Below are 6,967 nucleotides of genomic sequence, written 5' to 3'. Positions count from 1 at the left end.
GCCAGGATCAAAATTGAACATTGACATTTTAAAATTGATAATGGTATGAAAGCATGATAAACTATAACTTTACACAAATATGCCAAAGGCCTGTATATGGAGAACTTTACAATGCTGAGAGAAGTTTAAAAAGACCTAAATTAATGGGGAATAAATGTTCATGCATAGGAAGGTTCAATATTAAGACAGAAATCCTCTGCAAATGGATCGATGGATTTACTGTAATCCAAATCAAAATATGAGCAGACGTTTTTTTTTGTAGAAATTGACAAATTTATTATACCGCTCATATAGAAATGGAAAAGACATAAAATTTCCAAAATAATTTTGTAAATTTGGAAAAAGTTAAAAGGCTTATTATACCTCATCCAAGATTTGATGTAAAGCTACACTTATACATATATAAATTATATCTCAATAAAGCTGATTTTTTCTGGGGGGGGGGGGCGGTGCATGGTCTGGGAATTGAACCCAGATCTCTCACATGCAAGGTGAGCATGCTACCACTGAACCACCCATGCATGCTGATTTATTTTTAAGACAGCTTTTAATTACTATTTTAATTATATAAACACTATAGTAATTAAGACAGCATGTTATTGGCACAAGGATAGACTAATGTAACAGAATCTAAAAGCAGATGCATGCTTATTTGGAGAATTTATTTTTGACAGTGCTGCCAACAGAAATTTTTTTCAGTATGTAATGCTGGCTACATTGGATATCTATGTTGAAAAATAAAAATAAAGTAAAATTTGACCACTAACTCAGAAAAAAAAACAACCTTAGGTATATTGTAAGTCTAAATGAGAAAAATAAAATAATAAAGCTGTTAGCAGAATACATAAGGAGAATAGCTTCATGACCTTGGAGTAGGAGATTTAGTCGCCATAAAGTATAAGATTTGTGGATTGGACTACATTAAAAATCAGGGTTTCTGTCCATCAAAAGAGACCATGACGAGAGTGTAAAGGCAAGCAACAGTTAGCAGCTGTAGGTGAAATTTCAGAACTGCTCACCAGATATTGCTGAGTCACCTTCATGATCTTTGTCATATGTCCCCTCAGAAAGGCACAGTTGGGGAGAAAGTCCAGCCTTTGGATTTTTCTGAGCTTATGCTGGCTGTGGGAGCCCATAGAAGCAAAGAAACAAAGAAATGCTCTCTGTCTTTTCAGTACAGTGCAGCTCACACCTCCCACATGTGAAGGTTCAGGGCTTAAGAGTTTGGGGTAGTGTAGGGAAGGGATTAGCGAGAGGTACAATGTTTTTACTGTAAGATTCCTATAAATGGACAAACAGCCCATCCCCATGTGTGTCTCATCAGAATATGGCCCACCAGTGAGCAGCAGTTCTGTAGTCTTTCTTGCTGTCTATCCTACCTGAGCTTCCCTAGTAAGAAGATTTTTTTGGAGGGAATATTTTTGTGCAAAGTCTATAAATAGGTAAAAAAATTTACAGTGAGTTAGAGTTTCATTCTTGGACATAAATAGGCAAGGAGGCAGTAAAACATGCATTTTTTAAAGAGTTGGGAAGAAATATAGAGGGTCCAGGGAAGTCTTTCTAGGTACTAACTAGGCTCTCAAAGTAATCCAGAGTGTTGTCAGGAAAACGTGGTCTCAGAAGAAAAATGAAGCCAAGGGCTTGACTTTATAACCCTTTGGTCAAGACATCAGAAAACTTTTAGAGCCTGACAGACCCTCTCAGGTAGAAAAAAAAGAAGTGCCTTTTAACGAACTTAAGGCATTTAAGCAATGTGAATGTTTCTGTTGAACAGTAGAATTTTTAAGAATTTTAAGAGCATTATCCAAGTTAAGGAAGGACTTAACTCTTGAAGACATTTGTGGGTTTGGTATTTGTCTAATGGAGTTGATTATAAATTGATATATAAAAATACATAAAGTTTTAAAAGAAATTATACCAGAAAGACCCAAAAGTGGCAGAGAGAGTATAAAATAAAAGATCTTTGAGTTCCACCCACCAAATATAGTCAGGAAGTAGGCTGACAGCACGACTCATCTGTAAGCATAGGGTACTTATATGGAAAAGGAGGATTCAGAGGGTAGAACAAAAAGCACAGATGGCAGAGCCAAGAAGCATGGAAAACCATTCCTAGGGAGCAGGACATGGCCTTAATCAAAGAACTGTCTAAATGTGACCAATTGACTGAGAATTGCTATGGAGCAGTGAAATTAATGTGCCTCCATTTTCTCACTTTTTGAACCAGAGTTCTATCCCAGGTATCCTATCCCTGTCCCAGCATTTTATCTTGTGGGGAAATTAGTTTGTTTCTTTAGTTCATGAGTTTTCAGATCAAGAAGAATGATACTAAAAAAACTGACCAAAAGGGATCTCATTCACAGCTGGATTCGATTTAGATGGTAAGATTCTGGATCTGATGTCATAATGGGATGGGATGTGGAGGAGAGGGGTCTTGGGAGAGAAGGAGTGTATTTTGTATGTGGAAGGAATGTAAATAGTTTGCGGCCAGAGGGTAGATTATGGTGGTTTTCAGATATGAATGAACATCTTTTGACATCAGTTTTGGGACCTCTTTGGCCTATGGAGCAAAGTGGAGGAGATATTATGCTACTTCTGAATCTAGTTCATAGAATGCCATGGAGCTTCTGACTTGTACTGCTAGAATCTTCACTCTTGGAGTTCAGGGAGCCCATGTAATAACTCCAGGAATCCTAAGGCTGCCGTATTGTAAGGAAGTCCAATCCAAGGGAAAAGTCCATTTGCAGGTGCTCTGGATGACAGATTCAACTCAGCCAAGCCTTTTCGTCATCCCATGCCTGGTGATAGAAATTTGAGTAAAGGAGTGTTCAGTTGATTCCAGACATTCAAGACGCACCCACCCATTCACATCTTCCCAGCTGAAGTGTTAGATATTGGGTGCCATAGATAAGTCTTTCTTGCTGTACTCTTCAAATTCCTGACCACAGGATCATTGAGCACATAAAATTGTTTTTTTTTTGACTTATGCTTCTACATTAAGGAGGGTTTGTGACCTGGAAAAATATATCTGCAATATTGTTTTTGTTCAGAATATATAAATAATCCAAAAAATCATTAAGAAATAAAAGCAGAAAACTTAACAGAAAAAATGGACAAACGAATTCAAATGAGCACTTTCCAAAGAAGGATATTAAAAGGGCCAACAAGAACACAAAAAGGTGCTCAATGTCATTAGTTATCATGGACAGGCAAATTAAACCATAATGAGATATCACTCCAGCCAGAGTGGCTAACGATAAAAATACAAACAACGGATAATGTATAGCTAAGGGAACTCTCATATACTGCTGACATAAGTATAAGTTGGTTCAAGCATTTTAGGAAATTGTTTGGCAGTATTCTCGCCAGTTAAAAATATACATATCCTGTGAATAGCACCATCACTCCTAGGCTTATATCTAAGAGATATCCATGCACATGTGCACTAAAAGGCCAATATGTAAATTTTCATAGCAGCACTATTCATTAAAACCAAAGACTGGAGTCAACCCAAATATCCATCAAGAATAGGTTAGATAGGGCGGGCCGCGGTGGCTCAGCGGGCAAGAGTGCTTGCCTGCCGTGCCGGAGGACCCCGGTTCGATTCCCGGCCCCAGCCCATGTAAAAAACAAAACAAAACAAACAAAATATAATAAAACAAGAAAATGTTTAAAAAATGTTTCCCTTTCTTCCTCCCTTCCTTCCTTCCATCCTTCCTTCCTTCTCTGTCTTTCCTTCCCTTCCTCCCTCTAAAAAAAAAAAAAAAAAAAGAATAGGTTAGATAAACTGTGGTATCTTAATGATTAAAATATTATATAGCAATTAAAATGAATTAACTACAGTTACATGTAACAATATGGATGGATCTCAAAAACAACAAAACCTTTGATAAGAAAATCCAGATTCAAATAGCACATACTCCATGGTTTATTTCTATATAATTCAAAAGCAGGGAAAATAGTGTGCAGTGTTATAAGACACAACAGCTGTTTCTTTGGGGTGGAGGAAGGGAGCAGTTATTGTGAGGAAGCACGAATGGGTTTGGGTGTTTTAGAAATGCTACTTCATAATATGAGTTTGTTACACTTGTGTATTCATTCTGTAATAATTCATTGAGAAACGTGTACACTTTTTTATAAGTACATTATACTTCAATAAAAGAAAATTTAAAAAGAAAGACAATGGGATGCAGACAGAAAGCAGGGAAGGTGGGGGAACGAGACCACAAAGTTCAGAAGACTGTGAAGGACCGTGTTGGATGAGAGCCAGTTTTCTTTAATCTGTTCAACAAATATTTTGCGTGTGCTTTCTACATGCTACGGGATATAGTAGGCCCTGGAGACACAGCTAGCTTTTCTAACAGGCCCAGAAACTAGTTGGAGAGACAAAAGAGGAGACCAACAAGTACTGCAGAGAACTACCTGGAATAGCAGGAACAGCACACCTCTGGTCCCATGGTGGCAACATGGAGTGACCCAGGTACATACTGTATCCAGTGAGTTCGTGTCACAGTCAAGGAACCCAGAGGTTATGGACCCTGAATCTTTTTTAATGGGCTGCAAACAGACCTTCCTGACCTTTGCCCTATAGGGAGACATTATCTCTATTATACTAGAGACTAAGTAACTCTGACTGACCTTTTCTCTAGAAGAAGACACCACTTACATCTTGCCAAAGTATATAAACATCCCTGAAAAGATAGTTTGGAGCAACAGGACAGCTAGTGCATACCTTCCCAAAAGGGTATACAAACACAAAAACTGGAGAACTATCTCCCAACACTAGGGTACAAAGCTCAGAGTCTTGAAAGTTATCCAGAAAGCAGACTGGAAAAGGAGGGTTGAGAGGATTTTAATCATGGAAGAGATTTTCGATGTGTTTGTATAGCTCATACTTTTTCTGGGAAATAGACTTTAATGTTTAGAAGAGTTTTAGATTTGTGGAAAAATTCCCATATGGAGAATCCCATATATTTCATCATCCAGTTTCCCCTATTATTAACATTGTACATTAGGATGGTGCGTTTATCACAATTAATGAATCGATATTGATACATCATTACAACAACAGTGCACTGTTTATTCAGATTTCCTTGATTTTTACATTGTATCTCATTTCTGTTCCAAAATACCATCCAGAATATCATTATATTCAGTGCCATGTCTCTTTAGGATACTCTTGGCTATGAATGTTTCTCACTTTCCTTGGTTTTGATGATCTTGAGAATTTTGAGGTGTAATGGTCAAGAACATTTTGTAGAATGTCCATCTATTGGAATTTATATATTTGTCTCAAAACTGGACAGGTGTTATGGGTTTGAGGGAAGAATATCACAGAAGTATTAAGCGTCATTCTCATCACATCATATAAAGTTCTTCACGCCCTCTTTCCATACCACATTTTTCATAGGAAAGTTACTATGCACAGCCCACATTTAAGAAATGGGGAGGAAGAAGTACCTATATAAATTATTTTGGATTCTTCTTTAAGGGGATCTGCTATTTATTTATGTAATTGTTCAATTCATGTACACATATATATCAGTCTCAGAATTACAGTACAGTCCATATGTGCATTTCCTTTTGCCTTTAGTCTTTTGCTTTTTTGGATGTTGTATGGCGAGGGTCACATTTCATTCCTTTTCCATGTGAGTATCCTGTTATTGCAGCACCACTTGTTGAATTTGTTTGGTTGTTTTTGTTTGTTTGTTTCTTGTTTGTTTTGGGAAGCGCATGGGCCAGGACTCGAACCCAGGTCTCCAGCACAGCAGGTGAGAATTCTACCACCGAACTACTGTTGCACCCTCTGCCTTCAGTCTTATAAACTCAAGTTGGCACATTTCCAAAGTTTCTTAGGTTAACTACTCCCCACTCCCCCGACCTTTCACTATGGTGGTTTCTACACTTATAGTCAAGTTCTCCAACCACAGTATGCATTTCTTCTCAGAATCATCTGGCCCCCTAAGTATTTTTTTAGTTTGTGTACATTAAAGTTCTCTCTTTGTGCTGTAATGTTCCATGGGTTTTGACAAACACTTAATGTAATGTATCCACCATTATGCTGTCATACAAATATGTTCATGGCTCTAAAAATCCCGTTTTTAAAAATCCCCCATTCTTTTGAACCCCTAGCAACCACTAATTTTTTTATATTATTATATTATTGTCTTTTCCAGAATGTCATATAATTGGAATTATGTATCACATAGCCTTTTCAGACTGGTTTCTCTCAGTTATCAGTACATATTTAAGTTCCATTCAGATCCTTTCTTACCTAGATACATAATTTCTTTTTATCATTAAATAATATTCCAGTGTATGAATGTACCACGTTTGTTTATCCATTCACCCACTAAAGGGCATATTGGTTGCTATCAGTTTCTGGTGATTACAAATAAAGATGCTATATAAATTCATGTGTTTATTTTTATGGACATAGTTTTTTAATCATTTTGTTAAATACCTAGGAGCATGATTTCTGGGCCATATATTGTCTGCATTTAGTTTTGTAAGAAACTTCCAGATTGGTTTCCAAAGTAACTGTACTATTTTGTGTTCCCATTAGCAATGAATGAAACTTTCTGTTGCTTGGCATCTTCTCCAGAATTTATTATTGTCAGTTTTTGGATTACGGTCATTCTAATAGGTGTGTAGAGGTATGTCATTGTTGTTTTAATATGCAGCTCCCTAATGACAAATTATGTTGACCCATCTTTTCATATGCTTTTTTGCCATCTCTATACATTTTTTGGTGATGTATCTGGACCTTTTGCCCATTTTTAATTGGATTATAAATTCTCTTATTGTTGTTTTAAGAGTTCTTTTTATACTTTGATACAAATCCTTTATCATAGGTGTTCTGAAAATACTTTATCCCAGTTTGTGACTTCTCTCTTCATTCTTTAAAAATGCTTTTCACAGAACAAAAAAATGTAATTTTAATAAACTCCAAATGAACAATTATTTCTTT

At 36.6% G+C, this 6,967-nt stretch overlaps 1 non-coding gene across 1 annotated transcript; it reads right to left on the bottom strand.

The window, feature by feature from the left end:
- Nucleotides 1-450: 450 nt before the first annotated feature.
- On the bottom strand, nucleotides 451-521 carry TRNAA-UGC (transfer RNA alanine (anticodon UGC)). The gene has a single exon. It is a non-coding gene; the product is annotated as a tRNA-Ala (tRNA).
- Between the last annotated feature and the right edge of the window lie 6,446 nt (nucleotides 522-6,967).

This window comes from Tamandua tetradactyla, chromosome X (genome assembly GCF_023851605.1).
Source record: "Tamandua tetradactyla isolate mTamTet1 chromosome X, mTamTet1.pri, whole genome shotgun sequence".
NCBI lineage: Eukaryota > Metazoa > Chordata > Mammalia > Pilosa > Myrmecophagidae > Tamandua > Tamandua tetradactyla.
The sequence above is the reverse complement of the archived record's forward strand: the minus strand, read 5'-3'. Positions and strand labels throughout refer to the sequence as shown.